This window comes from Canis lupus, chromosome 13, assembly GCF_048164855.1.
Source record: "Canis lupus baileyi chromosome 13, mCanLup2.hap1, whole genome shotgun sequence".
NCBI lineage: Eukaryota > Metazoa > Chordata > Mammalia > Carnivora > Canidae > Canis > Canis lupus.
The window spans coordinates 37,381,206-37,406,023 of NC_132850.1; the positions used below are offsets into that span (position 1 = coordinate 37,381,206).

The 24,818-nt window shown below is 36.7% G+C and overlaps 1 protein-coding gene and 1 long non-coding RNA gene across 4 annotated transcripts in view; one reads left to right on the forward strand and one right to left on the reverse strand.

Moving 5' to 3' along the window:
- The window catches only part of CDK17 (cyclin dependent kinase 17), a 120,408-nt gene extending 95,595 nt beyond the window's left edge, over nt 1–24,813 (reverse strand). For 2 of the 3 annotated variants that reach the window (XM_072773173.1, XM_072773172.1), the window contains exon 1: nt 24,213–24,813. The gene's annotated coding sequence lies outside the window, so the exon portion shown is untranslated. The remainder of the gene's footprint in view (nt 1–24,212) is intronic. The other variant, XM_072773171.1, reaches the window with a different exon arrangement.
- The window catches only part of LOC140602917 (uncharacterized), a 42,219-nt gene continuing 39,347 nt past the window's right edge, over nt 21,947–24,818 (forward strand). Inside the window, exon 1 of the long non-coding RNA XR_012005897.1 lies at nt 21,947–23,387. This is a non-coding gene — a long non-coding RNA (uncharacterized lncRNA). The remainder of the gene's footprint in view (nt 23,388–24,818) is intronic.

Consider the following 24,818-nt stretch of genomic DNA (forward strand, 5'->3'; position numbering starts at 1 on the left):
AAGGCTAGCAGGGGATTTTTCAGTAGAAACATTCCAAGCCAGAAGGGCCTGGCATGATGCATTCAAGGTGCTAAATGAGAAAAATCTACAGTCAAGAAAACCCTATCCAGCAAGGCTATGATTCAAAATAGAAGTAGAGATAAAGATTTCCAGACAAACAAAAACTAAAGGAGTTCATGACTACCAAACCAGCCCAACAAGAAATATTAAAGGGGACTCTCTGAGTGGAAAGGAGAGACCAAAAGTAACAGTATAAAGGTATGAAACACAATAGCAGTAAAAAATGAGTATTTCTGTAAAAAATCAGTCAAGAAACTCACAAAATAAAAGGATGTAAAATACAACAATATATACATAAAATGTGAGAAGAGGAATAAAGAATGGATTCAAACATAAATGACCATCAACTTACTATAGACTGCTATATGCAGATTAATACAAACCTGATGGTAACTTTATATCAAAAACCACTAATACGCAAAGAATAAAGAAAAAGAAATCCAAATCTATCACTTAAGAAAATCAACAAACCATGAAAGAAAGAGAGAAAAATCTTCAGAAAAAAACACAAAATAATAAAATGACAATAAATACATACCTATCAATAATTACTCTGAATGAAATTGGACTAAATGCCACCAAAAAACATAGGGTGACAGAAAAGGTTTAAGAAAGAACAAGACTTATCTTAAAAATGAGACTCATTTTAGACCTAAGGATGCCAGCACATTGAGAGTAAGGGGATGGAGAAACATTTATCATGCAAATGGGTGTCAAAAGAAAACTGGAAACAAAGAACATTATATAACAATAAAGGAGACAACCCAACAAGAAGATAAAACAACTGTAAATATTTGTGCACCCAACACAAGAGCACCCAAATACATAAAACATTTGATAACAAACATGAAGGAACTAATCAATAATGATACGATAATAGGGGACTTACATCAATGGACAGATCATCTAAACAAACTCAATAAGGAAACATGGCTTTGAATGACACACTAGACCAGATGGATTTAACAGATACATTCAGAACATTCCATCCTAAAACAGCAGAATACACATTCTTTTGAAGTGTACATGAAACACTCTCCAGAACGTATTTCCCATTAGCCCACAAAACAAGTCTCAACAAATTCAGAACATCAAAGTCATACCATGCAACTTTCCTGACCACAACACTATGAAACTAGAAGTCAACCACAAGAAAAATTCTGGAAAGACCACAAATACATAGATAAATAATATACTATTATGCAATGAGTAGGTCAATAAGAAAATAAAAGAAGAAATAAAATAATACAAGGAAACAAATGAAAATGAAAGCACAGTGGTCCAAGTATTTTGGGATGCAACAAAAGCAGTTCTAAGACAGAAGTTCATAGCAATACTGGCCTCAGTAGCAAGAATAACCTCAAACAACTTATTACACCTAACAGAGTCAGGAAAAGAACAAACAAAACCTGAAATGAACAGAACGAAGGAAATAATACAGATTAGAGAAGAAATGAGTAATAAAGAAACTAAAAAAAACAGTAGATCAATGAAACCAGGAACTGGTTCTTTGAGGAAAAAAAAAAAATCAATACAATTGATAAACCTCTAGAAAGAGTCACAAAGAACAAAAGAGAAATAACTCCAATATATAAGAATGAGAGGGAAGAAATAACAACCAACCTCAGAGAAATACAATTACAAGGGAATAGTCTAAAAAACTATATGCCAACAAATTGGGCAACCTAGAGAAGATGGATAATTCCTAGAAACATATAAACTACCAAAACTGAAACAAGAAATCCAAAATCTGAACAGACCAATTCCCAGCAAAGAAACTGAATCAGTAATCCTAAAACTTCCAACAAACAAAAGTTTGACCAGATGGTTTCACAGGCAAATTCTACTAAACATTTAAAGAAGAGTTAATGCCTAGTCTTCTCAAACTATTCCAAAAAATAGAATAGGCAGGAAAATTTCCAAATTCATTCTGCGAGGCCATTACCCTGATACCAAAACCAGATAAAGACACCACCACAAACGAGAACTACAGGCCAATATCCTTGATGAACACAGATGCAAAAATCAACAAAATATTAGCAAACCAGATCCAACAATACATTATAAAAACCATTCCCCAAGATGAAGTGAGATTTATTCTTGGGGTGTAAAGGTGGGTCAATCTCTGCAAATCAATCAACATGATACATCACATCAATATGAGAAAGGAGGAGCACCTGGCTGGTTCAATAAATGTAATGTCCACCCTTCAAGCACCAAGTTGGGTGTATAGATTAATTAAAAATAAAATCTAAAAAAAAAAAATAAAAGATAAGAACCATATGATCATTTCAATAGATGTAGAAAAAGCATTTGACAAAGTACAACACCCATTCATGATAAAAAAAAACCTCAACAAAGTAATTTTAGAGGAATGTACTTCAACATTATAAAGCCATATATGAAAAACTCAAGCTAATATTATCCTAAATGGGAAAAAAAAAAAAAAAACTGAGAGCTTATTCTCTACAGTCAGGAATAAGGCAGGGATGTCCACACTCATCATTTGAATTCAACATAGTACTGAAATTCTTAGCCATAGCATTCAGACAATAAAAAGAAATAAGAGGCGTCTAAATTGGTAAAGAAGCAAAACTTTCACTATTTACCAAAGACATGATACCATACATAGGAAACACTAATTACTCCACAAAAACAAAACAAAACAAAACAAAACAAAAAAAACCTGCTAGGACTGATAAATTCAGTAAAACCTCAGGATTCAAAACTAATGTACAGAAATCTGTTATATGTCTATATATTAATAATGAAGCAACACAAAAAGAAATTAAGAAAACAATCCCATTTACAATTGCACCAAAAATACTAAGATACCTAAGAATAAACCTAACCAAAAAGGTGCAAGATCTGTGCTCTGAAAACTATAACACACTGAGGAAAGAAATTGAAGATGATACAGAGAAATGGAAAGACATTCTTTTCAAGGATTTAAAGAACAAATATTGTTAAAATGTCTATACTACCCAAAGCAATCTACACATTTAATGCAAATGCTATCAAAATACGAACTGCATCTTTCACAAAACTAGAACAAACAATCCTAAAACTTGTTTGGAACCACAAAAGACCCCAAGTAACCAAAGCAATCTTGAAAAAGAAAAGCAAAGCTGGAGGCATCACAACTCTGGACTTCAAGTTATATTATAAAGCTACAGTAATCCAAACAGTATGATGCTGGCACAAAAACAGACACATACATCAATAGAACAGAACAGAAAACCCAGAAATGAAACCACAATTATATGGCCAATTAATCTTTGACATAGGAAAGAATATCCAATGGGAAAAAGACAAGTCTCTTCAACAAATGGTGTTGAGAAAACCAGTCAGCAACATGCAAAAGAAAGTGGCCCACTTTCTTGCACCATACACAAAAATAAATTCAAAATGGATTAAACACCTAAATAGGAGACCAGAAACCATAAAAATCCTAGAAGAGAACACAGGCAGTAACTTCTCTGACATCAGCCAACACAGTATTTATCTAGATATGTCTCCTGAGACAAGGAAATAAAAGCAAAGATAAACTATTGGGACTACATCAAATTAAAAAGCTTCTGCACAGCAAAGCAAATTAAGCAATCACTAAAACCAAAAGGCAATCTACAGAATGGGAGACGGTATCTGCAAATGACATATCCAATGAAGGGTTAATATTTAAAATATATGAAGAACTTAGAAAGCTCAACACCCAAAAAACAAAAAATCCCATTAGAAAATGGGCAGAAAATGCCTGGGTGGTTTCGTTGGTTGAGCACTCAGTTCTTGGCTTTGGCTCAGGTCCTGATCTCATGGATATTGGATATTCTCTCCCTCTGCCTCTCCCCCTGCTCTCTCTCTCTCTCTCTAGAATAAATCTTAAAAACAAGCGAACAAAATACAAAGGCAGAAGAAACAGACATTTCTCCAAAGAAGACATACATCTAGATGGCCTACAGACACATGAAGAGATGTTTATCATCACTTACCATCAGGGAAATGCAAATAAACTACAATGAGATATCACCTCACACTTGTCAGTGACTAAAAACAACAACACAAGAAACATGTTGGTGAGAATGTGGGAAAAAGGAAACCTCTGCCCTGTTGGTGGGGATGCAAACTGGTGCAGCCACTGTGGAAAACAGTATGAAGGTTCATCAAAATTTTAAAATAGAACTACCTTATGACCCAGGAATTGCACCACCAAGCATTTACCTAAAGAATACAAAAATACTAAATCAAAGGGATAGGTGCACCTGTATGTTTTTAGCAGTATTATTAACTATAGCCAAATTATGGAAGCAGCCCAAGTATCCACTAATATATGAATGGATAAAGAAGTGAGATATACATATGTATGCGTGTGTGTGTGTAATGGAATATTATTCAGCCATAAAAAAGAATGAAATCTTTTGCATTTGCAACATAGATGGAGTTAGAGATATAATGCCTGGTGGAATAAGTCAGAGAAAAACAAATAACATATGATTTCACGCATGTGGAATTTAAGAAAGAAAACAAATGAGCAAAGGAGGGAAAAAGAGACAAATCAAAAAACAGACTCTTAACTACAGAGAACAAACTGATGATTACCAGAGGGGAGGAGGATATAGGGGATGGGTTAAACAGATGAGGAGGAATAAGAAGTGCATTTGTGGTGATGAGCACCAGGTGATATGTGAATTGCTGCATCAGTATGTTGTATACTTGAAACTAATTTAACGCTCAAATAAAACCTAAAAGGCCAAAACCATAAAAAAAATAAAATACACCATTAAAACAAAACAAAACAAAAGCTGCTGTTCTAAGGCCATTCTCGACCAATCCTCAAATCTAAAATCTGGTCTTCCAAATTGATTTACTCATCAGAATTAAGTGAACTATGTAAATGGAAAGTTCCTGGGTTTCACCATATTATAAACTTCTTAAGGACTGAAATATTTTTTTAAATCTTTGTGTCCCTCCCTACCCTCATCCTATCACTCATGTCTCTGCAAAATTGGTTATATCAAGCCAAATTATTTCTCACCATGTCTTTCTGAAATGATGCTCTACTTTATCCTTAAGTAACAAAGGATTCTACAGTACCACAACACCTCAAAATGAACTGCTCAGCAAACTGAAAAGATCAGACTTTAGCACATGGTGATAATATGATGACTCCACTAATGTAAAGATATCCTGTGGGGCTCAGCTTAATCATTCACTCTTTTTTTTTTTTTTTTTCATTCACTCTTTTAAACGCCTCCTAACTCCAACAAGTAAGAAAATTAAAAAGCATTTCAGGGACCTCATTTGAATAGAAAGACATAAAAATGTTTAGATACTTAAAAGGTCATATTCATATAGGTACTGTAAGAATGAAACTTTAATTCCCTTCAAAAATAGCAATTTAATTCTATTCAGATGACATATTTTTCAGTTACCACCAAATAATTGTGTTGTCTTCTAAACATTTTCAAAGCTCAAATCTCATATCTCCCACTTTGTAAATATTTATTGTAATATTCTCCCACTGAGAATGTTCTTAGCCATGCCCAGCACGAGATAAAAATGAATCTGCTCTTAAGGCATACGGACAACTTTCTAACTTTTCTCACCAAAACATATCTAAACAACTGAATGTGCTACTCTGTCACTGATGACACAATAATAGTTTATCACATTTTTAAAAAACTAGCTCTTTATGAAAGCTTTAAGACAAATCCTACTGCATAGTGACCAACTTCCCTTGCCAACAGTGGAAGTAAGGTGAAATGAAGAAAAAAAGAGGGCAAAATGTGTATACCCGTTAATAACAGACTTTTTAAAAAGATTTTCATGAGGATAGAGAAAAACACTTAAAAAACATTAATGTCAAAAATAAAATAAAATAAAAAATAAAAATAAAAAACATTAATGTCTGAATTAACCAGAATTCTGTCAAATAGGATACTGTTCTTTAACCTGAATATCTCCCTTAAGAGGAATTAAATGGATTATGATCAAAGATCCTAGTTAATCAAAGACTGAGTGGGGCCTACATCCTTTCTTCTTTGCTTCACTATATTGCTTAATACCTGTTCAATTTTGTTCCTCAAAAGCTGAAAGGTAACATATGCCTACATTTAATTAACAGCAGGTGAAATGTTTATTGCATACAACCATGGCATTGGTTGACCAAGGGTTTATATAGCACACAGGAAGTCCATCTGGTTCAGGAAAAACTGAGAATAAGCCTAACCAGGGTTCAAATCCTTCATAGAGACACTGAGGAAAGTCTCACTGGGAAATCCAACCTTAATTTATCCCTCTTTGGGGAAGGAAATAAAAAAATACTTCAAAAAGACATGATATATAATTTAGAATGTATGGACTATGCCTAGCACATTGTAGGCATTCAATAAATGTTACTTCTTCCACCATACACTCCTGAAGCATTAACACCAAATAGATGTACTGTAATTAAATTGCAGGCTATATACTACTGATCTCTCCCCAACCACAGTCAAAATGAGAGATTAATTTTTACGGGGTAATGTGGGAATTAGTAAAATTATTTCTAATAAAATATTCTTAATTTCAAATAACTACCCTGCAAACAATTTACCATTAGGCGGGATGTCTGGGTGTCTCAGTGGGTAAGCATCTGACTTTGGCTATGGGCATGATCCAGGCAGGATCCAGTCTCACATCTAGCTCCCCACTGGAGCCTGCTTCTCCCTCTGCCTATGTCTCTGCTCTCTGTATCTCATGAATAAATTAAAAAAAAAAAAATTCCCATTAGGCAATTCTTATGTAAAGAATGTCATAATTGAATATTGTTGTGAACAGTCTGTATTTTGTACAAGCACAGAACTTGTTGGGTGAAAATTCACCACTGGAGCCAAAAGGTCTTTCTTCACCTAGACATATAAGCCCTTCATGTTCTGAGACCATTACTTTTCAGCCACATCTCCAGAGATCACATATCCTCGCTTTCTTCCAACCTCTCTAGCCACTCCTTTACAGGTTTGCACGCATGCACACATGTATGCATGTGCACACACACACCCACATACATATAGCTATCAGGCACTAGAACGTCTAAGGCTCAAGTATTTTTCTTCTCACTCCATGCTTCCTCCTTAGACAAACTTATCTAGGCACAAGAATTCAATCTAAACAGTAACTCCCAAATTTCCATCTCTGATTCTTTTGTATCTCTTTTCTTGGTTGCAGACCCCTATATCCAACTGCCTACTTAGGTGTCTCAGACAACTTAATTATCAAAGTTAGGCCTCATTCTTTGGGGGAATTCAATGTCAAACCCCTCACCAAAGGAATATATTGTCTTAGTAGCTGGTCCTAAGAATTATACTTTTTATAATTACAATCCAACTTTATTGTGGTTCTGAATGGGTAGGGAGAACTGAAACCATCTACATCCAGAGTTTACAGTCTACATTGACATCACTATTCAGTTGTCCTCAACAACATGACTTTACTATTCCAGGAAACTCTTGTCCAGGCAGATAAGATTTGCAAATAACTTCATTGTTCATTTCAGGAACTTCCCCAAAACCCCATATAAACCAACAGCACACTATTCAACTTTTTAATAAATAGCTGCAAATAACCATTCACTTTCTCAAACACTTTGAAAAAAAATCTCACCTCAAAACCCTTGCTTTGCTAGATCTATCAATCCTAAACTATTATATATCATTCATAATCCTTACTAGTTCAGTTCCTGCACTGAAATAGCGGTCTTAAAGACTTCAAATCCTCAATAAATATCCCAACTTTGCTCTCCCTTCCTACTTCACTCACACACCCTCCCCTTTCCCTAGCAGATCCTACCAACTCTGTAAAGGTAGTTCTCTCCTTTATGCAATAAATTCACCAGGTCATTTCTGGTGGTATTTTCTAAGAGTCAATATTCCACAGCACTACCAAACAGTTTCCCACCAAATATCTGTTAAAATTCTGTTCAGTAATACTAGTTTCATCACATGTAATGTGAGGAAAATATGAATACCTATACAAAAGGTCATAAGAAATCATCATCCTACATTAGGCACCAACTGCTAACACTATTGGTCCCATTTTCTTAATGAGTTAAAACAGGTATTTGGCCTACAAATAAAATTTCTAAGTAATACCAAATAAAGAGATATGAGTATCAGAGCAGCCATAAAACCAGTGAGGAGTTCTGAGGACAAGAGAAAGTAAATCACACAGGTTTAATAACTGAAGCAGTAATCTTAGGAGAAAATGGATGGGGAAAAAACTGAATACGTGAATAATCTGCAACACTAATAATCAGTAAAAGAAAAAAAATGCTGAATTTACTACAATTTAACAGCGACGAGAAATTTTAAAGGAATTTTCACTACAGTAAAATTATTTTTAAACCATGAGGTGGAATTAAGTCACAATGAAACATTTAATACATTTTCCAGAAAGTAAAGACTTTTTATCAACCAAGAGTAAATGTATGAGCATTTCTTTTACTATAAATCATTTAAAGCAATATAAGCCCATAAGGATGCCTATATAGGAGTAATTTGAAAGAAAGTTAAGCATTTAGAATGCTTCAATGTTTGGGAGGAACTGAAGAATTCAAATATTAAGATCTAAATGTAAAAATGGAATCCACAGTACTGAGAGAAAATATAGATGAATTCCATTATAATCTTAGAGTGGTGAAGACTTTTCTAATTATGTTTCAAAGTCCAGAAACATAAGAGAAAAATATCGCCATATAAAAAAGGAAAAATTTTGCATAAGAAACACAGTAAAGAATGAAAAAATATATTTTTGGCAACCTATATTACACGAAGGGCTAACTTCTCTATAAAGAACTCCTGAAACAAAGAAGAGAAAAACCAAAACCTAACAGAAAAATAAACAAAAGACGTGAGAGTTCACAGAAGGGAGAAAAATGTCCATTGAACGTATGAGAAAATACTCAAATCATTCATAATGAGAGAAACATAACAGTCTGAATTACACCAGTTCAAATCTATCAAAATTCCAAAAGTCTGACAACACATTCAGTTGGTAAAGCATGGGAAAATAAGCCTCTTAAACATTTAGATACATAACAGGAATATGACTATACCTAACAGAATTACAGATCCATCTTTTTTAGAAAAATATTTTAAAATAGTTTTAGATTTATAGGAAAATTGCAAAGATAGTACATACAATTACTAGATTCTGCAATTAAGGTCTTATATTATCATGGTATAATTGTCACAATTAATCAACCAAAGGTGACATTTTGGACTAAAGCCCACTCTTTATTTTTTTTTTAAGCCCATTCTATTTATATTTCACTTTATTGTACTGTCATGTCTTCTGCAGCTCCTGTTGGTTGTGACAGTAGACTTCCCCTGTTTCAGATGACCTTGACAGTTTTAAGAAGTACTGTTCAGGTATGTTGTAGAACATCCAACACTGTATACTTAATAGTATTAAACGTTGGTCACACAATTGAGGTAGTGTTCATCAGGTTTCTCCCATGTCAAGTTATTCTTTTCCATATTTTTCCAGTACTTAAGAGAATTCTGTTATATATCTTTGAGGACTAAGTACCTACATAAATTATTTATAATTCCTCTGCATAGGAGATATGTTTATTCTCTGCCTTTTATTTTTATCAGAACGGATTCATGCATATTATTTTATAATTGAACTATAATTTAATTTTTAAAATTCAATTTCACTTTTGTTGCTCAAATTATTCTATTATTAGTTACTGGAAATTCTTTGAGTTGGCTCCTATATGTGTTTTACATATTTCATTGTTTTTGTTGTAGTATTTCCTAACTTTTCAGCATTATTATATTTCCTGTCCCAGTCCTGGAATCAGTCATTTCTCCAGAGCTCTGGTTCCTTTTATGGGAGAACAGTATTAGAAACCAAGATCGGGGCACTAGCTGTGCTCACTGCTACTGGGGTGTCATTTTCTTCTAGGCCCTCTCAGCTGACAGAGCAAGGAAACATGTGTACAGATGTATTTATCACTTGACTGATCCTTGTTCTTAGAAACTAAATCATGCACTTGCTTATGTAAGTACAAAATGTTGTATTATGTTATTCATTTGGTATTGTAATAGCAAAAGGTAAGAAACAACCCACGTGTCCTCACAGGACTAAGTGACTTAATTATCTCATCCACAAGTGTAAAATTCAGCTATTAAAAATAAGGAAGATCCTTTCCAAATAGGGCCCGGCAGAATGGCTCCCGCAAAGAAGGGTGGCGAGAAGAAGGGCCGTTCTGCCATCAACGAGATAGTGACCAGAATATACCATCAACATTCACAAACGTATCCATGGAGTGGGTTTCAAGAAGCGTGCCCCTCAGGCACTCAAAGAGATCCGTAAATTTGCATTAAGGAGATGGGAACTCCAGATGTGCACATTGACACCAGGCTCAACAAAGCTGTCTGGGCCAAAGGAATAAGGAATGCTCCATACCATATCCGTGTGCAGCTGTCCAGAAAACGTAACGAGGATGAAGATTCACCAAACAAGCTCTACACGCTGGTTACCTACGTACCTGTCACCACTTTCAAAAATCTACAGACTGTTAATGTGTTTGAGAACTAATTGCTGATTGTCAAATAAAGGTATAAAACTGCAAAAAAAAAATTAATAAAAATAAAAATAAAAATAAGGAAGATCTTCACCTAGACACAGAAAAACCTCCAAAATAAAATCTACATGTATTTGCTTATATTTGCAAAAAACACTGGAAGGATAAACAAGATAGGAAAGGAAATGTCTATCTATAAAAGATGTGGGAGGAAAAACAGGCTAGAGAAAGCAAAAAGGAAAACAAGACTTCTCTAAGATCTCTCTATATACTTTTAAGTTCTTCATCACATCACCTATTCAAGTAAATTAAGTTAAATTTTTAAAAAACTATTCAATGCCTACAGAAGTGGAAGGATGTGAAGGGTTCAAATTAAAAAAGGAATGGGGCAGGGAGATAATCATTTGTGAAGAGTAAATACAATAAGAAAAGATACCTCCATCTTAGAAACAAATTATGTATCAAAAATCCTTTGTAAGCTTTAATAAAATGAAAGGACAGTTGACCCTTGAACAATGCAGCGGTTAGGGGCACTGACCCCTGTGTGGTCCAAAACCTGTATTTAATTTTTGATTCCTCAAAAACTTAACTACTAATAGGTTACTGTTGACTGGAAGCCTTACCAATAATATAGTTGATTAACACATTTTGTATGATATATATATATTCTATGTTCTATATTCTTTTTTTAAAAAAAAGATTTTATTTATTCATGAGAGACACAGAGAGAGAGGCAGAGACACAGAGAGAGGGAGAAGCAGGCTCCCTGTAGGGAGCCTGATGTGGGACTTGATCCCAGGACCCCAAGATCATGATCTGAGCCAAAGGCAGATGCTTAACCACTGAGCAACCCAGGTGTCTCTATATGCTGTATTCTTACAATAAAGTAAACTAGAAAAAAGAAACTGTTATTGAGAAAATCTCAAGAGAAAATACTTACAGTACTGTATTTTTCCCCAAAAAAAATCAGTGTATACATGGACCAGTGCAGTCAAACCTGTGAGGTTCAAGGATCAACTATATAAAGTCAACTAAATTTGACTAAAACACTATATAGCTGCTAAAATTAGCCTGTTCTAGATATCTGCATATAACTTAACTGAATTACTATTAAATGGATAGTGTGGGATGCCTGGGTGGCTCAGCGATTGGGCACCTGTCTTTAGCCCAGGGCATGATCCTGGAGTCCTGGGATCGAGTCCCACATCCGGCTCCCTGCATGGAGCCTGCTTCTCCCTCTGCCTATTGTGTCTGCCTCTCTGTGTGTGTCTCTCATGAATAAATAAATAAAATCTTTTTTAAAAAAATAAATAAATGGATAGTGTTACATGGTTACCTATATGAGCAGAGGTAAGTCTGAAGAACTAAATAAACATTTGTAGAGGCACAATTAATATTTGTATCCTTCACTGGTAGGTTGATATTTATAGTCAAATAAAAGGACTATTTCAATGTCATAAATTTATTATTTTTATTTCCTTGACAAAAAGGTGAAACCAACTGCTAACATGTGGGATCACTTCTTCATTGGAAGATAAAAATTGGGTGTTATGCTATATGTTGGCAAATCAAACTCCAATAAAAAAAATACAAAAAGAAAAGGGGGAAGATAATAATGGCAGGTTTGCAAATACTCATTTTTAAATGCTCCTAAGAGAATAAATTTTATGTCCCTGAGGTGATCCAGACCAGGAAAAAGAAAGGCTCAAATAGCTCTTTTTAGTATTCCCAAAGTAGGGAAGCAATTGTTTGATGCTGCTTCTGAAAAGTTAACATATCACAAAAGATTGTCCCTTCAACATCCAGAAGTAGCTCATTTGTAGCTGTTCACAAAACTTTCTCAATGACTTCAATGTAGAAAAGAGGACATTCTGCCTAAAAACTGTTCAACAGCTTGATTCTATAGACGAATAAAATCCAAAATTTTTAATGGTATAGCTTCCTCTTTGAACTCATCTACCAAGCCTCTACATGCAACCTGTATTTCTCTACTTCTACCACAGGAAATAATAGGCTGGACAAGAATAACAATTATTTTAAAAGAATGCAAAATTTTTTCATACCTCCTTTTTACATACTGCTCTTCTAATCTAGGAAGTGCTAAAGGTAATGATCTTTACCAACATCTCCTCCAAGAAATCTACCTAATACCCTTGGTTGAATGTCATTCATTCCACCTTTTCAGGACAATCATCAGGGGGTCTGGGTGGCTCAGTCGATTACGTGTTCAACTTCCGATACTGGCTCAGATCATAGTCTCAGGGTCCTGAGATCAAGACCCACGTTGAGCTCTGTGCTCAGCAAGGAGTCTGCTTGAGATTCTCTCTCCTCCCTCTGCCCTTCCCTCTGCCCCTCCCCCCACGTGCAAGTTCTCTCTCTCTCTCTCAAATAAATAAGTAAATAAAATAAAATAAAATCTTTTTTAAAAAGGACAATTGTTAAGTCCATCTTTGGTGACAGCATGAATAAGTGGTTAAATCATAAGTTACCTTATTTTTACTGATATGCTGTTTACATGACAGAACCTGGACAATGAAGAAATGGAAGTCTACCCCAATTCCTGATGCAACTCCTATAGGTACACTGACATATCTAGGATTGAAGTTTTTTTGGAGAGACCAGCTTGAAAGAAAAAAATAGAGACACGTATTCTATATCTTTTTTGCCTGCCATTTGAAAATAAATAAAAGTAGAATAAAAATAGGTATATATCAAAATAATTTGAAGGAAAAACTGTTTTGCCAACCAGATATTAAAACATATTACAAAGCAGTGATAATTAAAATAAGCTAGAGCTAGAATATAAACAGATGGATTACCAAAACAAATTATCTCAAATTAAGAAAAAAACCTTCATATATAGCACTATGATATATATATATTTTAAAAAGTATCACAAAATAATGAAAAATGAAGCTGTCATGATTCAGGGAATGGTAATTGTTACCTCCTGAGCAACCTCAGGGGTAAATACAAAAAAAAAAAAAAAAAAAAAACCAGCAATCAAAGAAATCCAAACATAAGCCATGACATCTTTCTACAAATTATCTAAAGCAAATATTCTAAAGAGTAGGGTCAGGAAAGTAGATGTGGCACATTACTAGTGGGACTACCACAACAAATATTACCTGAAAGGCTCACGGGATCTGATTTGGGAATTCCACTTCCATATACCTAGTTTACCCTAAAGAAATGTCAAATGGGCGCTGGTTAAAGGATGGTGTGGTCACATGCTACAGCCTGTCCCAGCACAATTTAAAATAATGAAAAATATAAAGTAGTAAGTTAATAATTATCAACCACTATGAAATGATAAAACTTCCTTTGAAAGATTGCTATAACCACTGAAAATGATAGCCATAAGAATTATTTGGTAACTTAAAATATATATGTATCATAAAAAAAAGGTCTTAAAAATATTAAACTCCATATATGAAAAAAACAAAGGGGAGTATTTGTAGATGATAACCACTGCTAGAAAATTTAGACTATGGTCTATTTTCTACATTATTATGTTATGTTTAACAATTTTCAAAAACATAATAATTGAGAATGTACAGATAGAAAACACTCAAAGAAACTGTTAACTAAATAAGCAGGCCATTAGACTTAAGTGGCTCCAATGCCTTGATAACCTAGGTAGGCAAACCAAAACTTAAGCCAGAGTCACTGCAAAAGAATCAGAAAATGAAACTTAAGAACAACCAATCACAAACAGCCAACTAGGCTTTCCAAATAAAGCAACTGCTTAAACCATCACCAATCAAATAATTCCCTTTGCTTCTGTGTCTTCTCTATAAAAACCTCCCCTATCTCCCAGCTCCTGTTGGTGGACTGGTAAAAACTTTTGGCTTGGCACTCCTTGATTCCATCAATGTATATGCTCATTAAACTTTGAAAAATTAACATGTCTCAGTTTACCTTTTAACAAAACAAAGTAAAAAAAGCAAAACAAAAAGATATTCACTAAAAGGATAAAAAATACTTGGGACATAAGACTTTTATAAATGAAGTTAAGAAAACTCCCCTAAGATATGATAAAACTGTAAGATTCAAAAAAGAATAAAAGAAAAAATAAGATACAATGATGGAAAGTTTTAATAACTTTGCCTTTAATTTATATATGATGGTTGCTCCCCCTTAATACTGTGCTAAACCGTAAAACGGTGTTTCTAAACACTATCTGTAACATTTTAAAACCAAGCTCAGAGATTCCACTTCAGTTGTTCTGGGACAGAGTTTCAGATTTTACATCATACATACACACACACGGAGATATCTAGTTGTTGTTTTTTTGTTTATTTTTCTAAATCACAAGAGTGCTCCTGAAGTTCAAGTTAAGGCCACTGACCTAGAACGTAAGATAATAAAGACCTAAAATAATAAATAGTACACACCCAAGCAGACTTTATGACAAAGAATAAAATGTAAAAACCATTTTCTTTTTTTGATGGGTAAGCTATAGGACCGGTTATTCTATTGTGACTTCAGAATACCTGAGTCACACATAAAAGTCATTAACAAGGAAAGCAAATACTGTCTAGACTGCTGAGATGTCAAACAAGCAGTACAGCATAGGTCTGAAGAAGGGAACAGACATGGCAAATGGTTACAAGAAAAATTTGGTTGGTCCTAAGGAAAAGCTTATCAATGTACTTATCAGAAACATTATTAACAGCTTTATTCCTAACAGGCATTAGATAAGAAACAACAATGAATACCCTACATTATTTGGTCCAATATCTATACTATCCTCCTCCCCACAATATATCTAAAGGGTGCAACTTACACCAATTAGTAACACTAATTCTCAAATTAGGTGGGAGCAGGGAGGCATATGACAAAATCCAGGAGGTATGTATAGTTTCAAAAGCCAGAGAGATGCTTTTGATTCAACTGTCCTTGCGAATCACTTCTTTACCCTTAAGGAATCAATCAACCTAAAGAGGTAGATCAGCAAAGTAATTCTAGTACCATTACTAGTAATTCTTGCAGGCTGTGAGTGCTAAGTACAAGGTACTTTCACTTTTTATCATTTCATTTAATTCCCATGGCTCCATGAAGAAGGTTCTGGCATTTCCCAATTTTATAGAAGAAACTGACCCTTAAGAGTTTAAATAACTAGCTCAAGGGATCCCTGGGTGGCGCAGCGGTTTGGCGCCTGCCTTTGGCCCAGGGCGCGATCCTTGAGATCAGGGATCGAATCCCACGTCGGGCTCCCGGTGCATGGAGCCTGCTTCTCCCTCTGCCTGTGTCTCTGCCTCTCTCTCTCTCTCACTGTGTGCCTATCATGAATAAATAAAAAAAATAAATAAATAAATAAATAAATAACTAGCTCAAGATCACATAATTATCAATTACGACCGAAGTAGTTTCTTTACAGGAAAAAAAACAAAACAAAACACATATAAACCAATTTTAACTTTATATAATGAGAGTTCAGATATTTTTCCAAAAAGTTATACATAAAATAAAAAAGGTGTCAACCATTTTATAGCTTCTTGGGAAGAAAAGGGATCAGAGGAGATAAGCGATGTAAATAAGAATATATGGAGATGGAAGGGAAATAGCTATGCTCACAAGTTTATGGGCAGGGGTGCCTGGTCAGTAGAGCATGCAATTCTTGATATCAGGGTCATGAATTCAAGCCCCATAATGGGCACTAAAGCTTACTTTTAAGAAATTTTTTTAATTAAAAAAAAGATTTATAAACAATAAAATCTACTGCAAAATACAGTGCTGACTCCACTGTTCCTGAAATGATAAAACGTCAGTAAATAAATCATGAACATGAAAATGTAGCTGATATAAAAATGTTTAATGTTTTAAGACCATATTATAGAGAAATATTAAAAGGCACTGAATCTCACAACTTGTGAAAATTCATTTTTAAATGTCACATCTCCAGATGTCATCAAGTCATAATCTCTGGTTTCTAAAATAAATCTTAACAATATACCTACTTTAACAGAGGTATAATTTTAAACTCAATTTTTTAAAAAAATCAATGAAATGTCTTTAAACGTAGACCACAAAGCAGGTTTTAATTACAGTAAGCCCAAAGAAAACAAAATTCCTAGTCAACTGTATACATAAACTATCAGGGTAACTGAAATGACAAATACACTGTTCTATCCTTTTGGGTGCAATTTTGTACTTCAGGGGATCCCTGGGTGGCGCAGCGGTTTAGCGCCTGTCTTTGACCCAGGGCGTGATCCTGGAGACCCGGGATCGAATCCCACATCAGGCTCCAGGTGCATGGAGCCTGCTTCTCCCTCTGCCTGTGCCTCTGCCTCTCTCTCTCTCTCTGTGTGTGACTATCATAAATACATAAAAATTTAAAAAAAAAAATGTTGTACTTCAGTAAAATGCATTTAACTCTAGTACTACATAGCTAAAGAACTCAGTTAAACCAAATTTTAGTCTTGATCTTGACCAGAGTTTTCAGATCTTTAGAAATAGGTATTTACATATAAGTATTACAATTTTATATTTCCAATTTGTCTAAGATAACAAGTTAGTACAATTTACATGTAATTAAAAAGACCAAATAATGCCAAGTTACTGCCCCTCCAAGTTGGCCTACAAACTGCTTCTTCAAGAATGCTCACAAATACCACCTACATGTAACAATAATATTCAAGACTTTTGATGGGTTTTTATTGTCTCCTGTATCAGAATTGATTCTCGACTCTTTTTAGGCCATGATTGACCTAATTTACCAGTTCCTAATCTCATCACTTCATCATTCAATTAAGCAATACGTAATTTGGAGGGAATACCAAAAAAGCATGGTCTCTCTGGAGCAGAAAGCCAACTAGGAAACAGATTTATAAATAATTACAAAACAATGGGTTAAGTACTATGGTAGACATAAATGCTATAGCAGAATCACCATATGTATACTGAAGATGACTTTAGAGGAAGTGACATTTGTCTTCAAAAATGAGAATCTCTCTCAAGTGTCACAGCACAATAACATCAATACACCAGTTTTCTCATCTTTATATCCTAGCCCTGACTATAAATGCTAGTATAGAATACACACACACTTCAGACATGGATACATGGATGGATGGATAGAAGGAACGATAAAAAGACATATATACAAATATAAAGAAGAATGAGTAACTGATAGATTAAAATGGGAAAAATTGGACATAATAATTTAGATGGGGCATTCCAAAACCCTAACATATGAAAGTAACAACAGGAAAAGATAAATCTAAAAGATATTTAGAAATAAAATTAACAAAATTTGGTGTGACAGACTGGACAAGGGGGAGGAGAGCATAATAGAAAAGACAATCTGCCAAAGGTTTTGGCTTTAGTCACCAGGCTAAAAGTGATACGTTACTGTTGGCTGGGAATCGAGGCAGGGGATAAAAAAAAAAAAATGAGCTCTCGTGAAGGAGCACTAAGAGGCAGTATCTGGAAGGTAGCTAGAAAGGAATTCAAGAAAAGAGGTCTGGATTAGAAATAAATATGAAGATCATCAACATATAGGTAATAAGAAAAAAGCACTAAATTCAAATGAGATTGCCCAGGCAACACATAAAATAGGAGAACAGGGCCAAGAGCAGAACATTCATCAACTAGTCTTGCTGTTATTTCACATGTCTCAGTACTACCTCACAATACCACCGCAGTGTATACCACATACGATGACTAACACAATGCCTAGGACACGACAAATGCTTTAAAAATACTGATTATACATATCCCTGAATTGAAAAACAAAACGTACTAAGTACAATAAAGCCATTAAGGATTATTATTATGTCATTAGAAATATTTCAATAAGGGATGCCTGGGTGGCTCAGTGGGTTAAGTGATGGACTCTTGATTTTGGCTCAGGTTGTGATCTCAGGGTTGTGGGATTGGGCCCCACATGGGGCTCCTGGGGCTCTTCCCTGAACACAGAGCCTGCTTGGGATTCTCTCTCCGCACCCCTTCCATATTCACCCACTCTCCAAAAAAAAAAAAAAAAAAAAAAAAAAAAATTTTTTTTTTTTTTTCAGTAAGACAGGCTCAAAGGACTAAAGTCCGCTTAAGAAATCCAAACTTTACTTCAAAAATCAATAGGAGGCTTCCTTCCAACCAGAAACAGCAGTACAAACCAGTAATTAAAACATTAAAATCTGGAATTATGAAAAAGGTTTACTTCAAAGATAATACTTAAACATACATATTAACTAATTTTTCTACATATTAGCTAATTTAAAGGATAATGTCTCTAAAGTTGGAGAGCTTCAATGTTGTTACCTGACTTTTCACAAATGTTAATTTTTACCAACCTTTTTTAACACTAACTTGCACTAATTAACAGAAATTTAACCATCAATTTTAAGAATAGAAAGACTATATATATGATTGAGAAGACCAAAGTGAGTTAGTAACTAACCTAGAATATAGTGAATTTATTCTTGGGTCCTTTTCCCACTGTTTAAAAATATGCATATGGAGCATTCCTAAAAGTATTTACACTAACAAGTGCAAAAAAAGAAATAAGGATGTGCTATTAGAAAGTTGACAAGGGACACATGCGTGGTTCAATTGGTATAGAGGATGTGACTTCTGATCTCAGTGTTGTGAGTTCTAGCCTCATGTTGAGCATAGAGCTTACATTAAAAAAAAAAAATGGGTGGACAAAAATTTTTTAAATTAACTTTTATGACAACAAAACAAAGCAAATCGTCTGTTCTTCCACTTTAACAGACTACCTTTAGGTCAAGTCAATAACATTTTCTGTTTTTCAAATGGAATAAGAGATAGGATACGTATCAACAATACTAATTTGCAATATTTTTCTTCATAAGGGTTGGTTTACAGTGTGAAAAGTTATTACAAAAATGTATAATGTGATCTAATATTTCCAGTTTTGGTGGTATACAGCTATATATCGATAAAAATACAAGATCAAAATTTATGCATTGAATTTATAAATACAAAACCCAAAAACCAGTAACATAAAATTCCCACCTAATACTGAAGCAATCTACACGGCATGCATCTGGGCTGTCTTCTCTTTTATGGCATATGCTAATGCAAACTAATTTTAACACATGTAAAATCAAATAAGTAAACATATACATAAAAATGTGTAAATATGCAATATAATTATTTTTGCTTTTCACTACCTATTCATTTTACTCTGTGCCCAAACAACTCTAATTGATAAATCCATTTTACTTTGTGCCCAAACTCTAATTGATAAATCCATGATTAAAAATAAGTCTACAAAAACTTTCAATCTTTTTACATTTAATCCATTTTGAGCTATAAATATATCCTCTCATTCATACATTTTGTATAGACCAATTTTTTGTGTGTGATAAAAACTAATTCAATGGAATTTAAACCTAATTTTGATGAACATTTTAATTTACCACTTTATAGTGCTCTCTACAGCAGACACTTAACACAGACTTTTTAACATCACATCTCTATGGAGGCATTGTAATAAAATGGTTTGAACACCAAAACTCAGCTTCACCATAGTGGTAGAACCTTAGGGACAATTAATTTAAGGCCTCTGTGTACTCATTTGAAAATGAGGCACAATACTTACATGATGGGCTTATGATGAGCACTTAACAAAGTAACACCTGTCATGGTACCCAGCAAAAGAAACAATTAAGTTTAATTTCTTTCAGTTTATATCAAAAAATAATTTTTAAAGGAGGCTTTGGAGAGCAAGATGATTTCATTCATCCCAATACGTCACAGATTTATAAATCTACCTTTTCACATACAATATTCAGTACCATTTGTTACCACAGAACGTTTTTATAGGAGGCACTCCCCGGATTAGATGTATTGGTAGGTATTTATGGTTTTTCAAGTTAGCGGAAACAGGCTAGCAAAAGGTAAGCCACACTCAGATACATTCATTATGTTTTTCTGGTCGCTGGCAATTACTCCTTCCAGGTCAGTATTTTATAGATATTAAAGTAATTGTCAACTAAAAAGGCTGGGAGCAAACTAATGACAAAGAATCCTCTAATGACAGTAAGAATTCTTGGCTTAATATTGTAAACATCTCATAAAAATTAAAAAAAAAAAAAAAAAAAAGACCAGTTCAAAGAAATTGCCAACAACTGTAGGTTGAATGCTAGTCAACTAAAACCAACTTTTCTATTTTGGCGATTTTTTTAACCTCACAAATACTATATAAAATGTAATTTTAAAGGCCATAAACTTATTGCTTATCTTTGTCATTTAAAATATAAAAATGCCATAATCTGTAGTACACTTTAAATAACTTTCCCATTTAAAAGTTTAAGTAAAAAAAAAAAAAAAAAACAAATAAAAAATAAAAATAAAAAAATAAAAGTTTAAGTAAAAATTACAGTCAAAATTTGAAGAACCTAAAACTAATCTTTCGTCATATATATATATGAAAGAAGGCAATTTTAAAAGTAGATAAAATACTCTAATGATTATTTTTATAAGCTGAATTTAACATATAATGTCCTTTTTCTACAACACAGCAACACATTCGCTAAGTACTTATCCTCCATGGACGTATAAAAGCTACAAAAAAATAAATAAAATAAAAAAATAAGCCATGACATGATGCTGCAATTTTTATAAAGACTGAAGAACACTAATAAAGACTCAAAATATAATACTTTATAAATATTCAGCACTATTAGACAATAACAAAGAAAATATCAGGGAAAAAAATTTGTATTCACATATAATTTTTCCTAATATTAAAGGAAATCATCTTCATTTCTAAATATCTTCCTCAGTTGCCATTATTGTTTCTATTATTCACAAGACTTGCAGTTGTTTAGTTAGCACTATTTCATGAGTAAAGGAGAAACATATTGCTGAAAATAAGGCGAAAAACAAAAGCCTCACAGACTAAATTATTTTATATGTCATCTCGTTCCACCATAGTCATAGGACTGAAGCAATATCTGAAAACTAAACATATCAACAAATACATACATTAAAATCTGTTGAGTCAACACAACTATTCTGTACTACAAAAAATAAAATTTTTCTATTTTTGTAAAACCAATGATTTATTAGCCTAAGATTAGTGCTGTACAAATCTACCCCCATCTATCAGATTACCATATACTGAATCAATTCTTCCGATTTTATCTTCCTTACTATGTATCTTTCTCCCTTCAGGTAACCAGAGCACATCTGGCAGGCTGCACTATTTCAAACAGCTGACACCTGAAAGTGAGTGACTTTGTTGGGCCTTGGTTCAAGGATGAGAATAAACTATTTTATAGAAGCTTCTTCTAGTAATAGGAAAATTAGGTTATTAACAAGCCTTCATACTTCATACACTTTTTTTTTTCCTGCCTGTAAGAGGAATGTAAAAATTTGGAAAATACAGAACTGTATTTTTATTCAGCCATAAATCCTACCACCCAGAAATCTTACTTAACTTTTTAGTAGATTTCCTTCAGAGAATTAAACTTCAATAATCTAATTAAACACTAATAAATACCCAGGGGAAAAAAAAAAAAAACAATGTACCTTTATTTTGGCCTTTTGAGAAGTATTCTATAAAAACATTGATTATTAATGATACAACCTGTTAATTTTACCAGGATATCTGAAAAGTGTTAAGTGGTGAGGGTGGGATAGGGAGTCCCACAGTTCGGAGACTGGTCCCTAGGCTGGGACCAGTCTACCATTCAAATACTTGAATGGCAGCAAGATGTGACTGTTTTTAGAATGATATCAATAGTAACTTCGCTACATCAAACAGGCTTTACTTTTAATTTCTTTCCATTCATAATTCAGTATCTCCTTCCTTTCGCTGTAAATATATATCTATACATACATACATACATACATATATATATTTTTAAACAGCTTAAATTCAAAGACTCAACTATTTTCTTTGAGGTCCAGCATTCAAACTGTTAGTGTTTCTGGCCTAGGAGACAGTCCACCAGGTAAAACGATAATATTTTTATATTCCAAAATTCTCCATCATAAAAAGACCATTCCCTAAAGATAGCCACATTTTTTTTCTTTTGTTACAACCCTCGTACATCTAAGTATGCAGATGCTAGAATTACAGAGACTGATACGACTTCATCCACAAACAAAAAACCAATAAACTACTGCCGGCAAATTTTTTTTTTCCTTCTTAAAATTTGCTTGAACCTATTTCTAGCTTCGACAGAGGCTTTCGTTAACTCAAGGCATCAAAGGTCTTAAAACCAACCCCATTCATTATTCTCCTCTGCCCGGTGGTCAACAAAACAAGTCGAAAATACAGTAGCGCGAATGTGTTCCTTTGACCTTCTTACACAAGCGCCTTTTAAAAGAAATCCCTCAACAAAGACTCAAGAAAGAATCCGTAAAGTTTGGGGAAAGCATTGTCTGTCACTGATAAGTGACAGCAGGTCTGGCTGCCGGGGATACACTCCGCTGACCCTAAGGAAGAGCCGAGACTCGAAACAAAATTCGCCACTTTTGTTATCTAGAAAATTTGGCGGAGAGGTGATAAAGCTCCATGACCAACGACGTGACTCTGATGGACGAATTAATACAGACGGCGGAGGAGCGCCACGGGTTTCGGCTACGCTTCTGCCGTTTTTGAAAGAAAAGCTAATTGTTAGCGGCCATGTGACATTACAGGAGCCCAGAAAGGAAAGGGTGGGAGGGAGGGAGAGGAGTTCAAGGCAGTTCAGGGTCAGAGCGAGCTCAGGCATCCTGTCATTAGCTCACGCTCCCCGCAGGCTGGAGGCAAAACACTGCTTACCCGAAAAAGGAGTGGGTGAGAAGTGGGCAGAGAACGGTGGGGAGAGAACGCGGGGGGGGGGGGGCACGCGGCGGCGAGGGGCGGGGGACCCGGGGCCAGCCCGCGGACTTGGGGAGCGAAGGCACCGGCCACAAAAACGCTGAGAAAAGCAACTGCCACGGAGACGACAACCCCGGGCGGCTGCCCAGGCCCCCTCCCCGCCGGCTCCCCGGGTTTCCCGCACTCGCGGCCCCTCCGCCGCGGCCCCGCGCTCAGGGGTGTGACCCGCCGGCGGGAGGCCGCGCTCAGCTTTGTCTCGGCGGCTCCCCACGCGCGGGCTCCCGCTCCTCCCCCGCGCCCGCCACCCGCTCACACCCCCCGCGTCTCCAAGGAGCTGGGAGCGCCGCGGCCGCCGCCGCCGCCTCGTCGCCCACCTCCCGCCGCCTCGCGCCCTTCCTTCCCCGCGGCCCCGCCCCCGCCCCCGCCCCCGCCGGGGGGAATCTGTGTCTCGGGGGACTTTCGGCCTCCTCGCGCCCCCCCGCCTCCCCCGGGGTCCAGGTGGGCAGCGAGCCCCGGGGGTGGCGGCGACCGCGCGCGCCTCCGCGAAGGAGCCCGTCACCTCCCCACAGCCCAGCCCAGCCCAGCCCAGCCCCGGAAATGCCCCGGCGCCCCGGGGATCGCGCGCGGGGCCGGGGGCCGCCGGCACCCGCGAGCCCCCCCGGCCGCGCCTGCCTCTCTCAACTTCCCGGCCGGGCCTGAGCCCGCGGCGCCCCGCCACGGCCGCCCTCCCGCCCCGCGGGGCTCGCGAGGGTCCGCCGGGCGGCAGGGAGAGCCCCGCGCGGTCGCCAGCCGCCAACTCACCAGCGAGCGCGGGGGCCGCGTCTCCAGGCGAGGCGCGGAGGGTGAGCGGCTCCGCCGACGCCCGCGGCGACCGGATGCAGGTCCGGGTCCCAGCGGCCGGCGGGGGACCCACGGCGCCTCCGAGGCGCAGGCCTCCGCTGCCGCCTTCCGGCCCTCGCCCGGGTCCGGAGCCTTCGGGAGGGGCCGCGGGTGCCTCACGCGTTGCCGAGCCCCCCGGACAACATGGCTCCCGGGCCGCCGGGCCGCCGGGCCGCGCGGGCAGCCCACTAATCCCCTCGGAGGGGCCCGGGCGGGAGCGAGGCCGGGCAGGGAGGTGCCGGCGCTCGGCTGAGGCGGCCCGCCCGGACCGGGGCTCCTTCTTCTCTGCGGCCGGACCCGGAGGAGCTCGGGAGACCGCGGGCGGCCGCTCCCGTTCGCTGCGTGTGCGTCGCTTTCTCGCTCGGCGACTGCGGATTGACGCCTCCGCCTGTTCCCCGGAGGAGAGCGAGCGAGCGAGCGAGCGAGCGAGAAAAAAGACTTTTATTGAAACGATCCAACCAGCAGCAGCGGAGAAAAGCGACCCGCCGCGGGAGCTTCCCCCACCCCCGCCTGAGCGGCTCGCGGCGG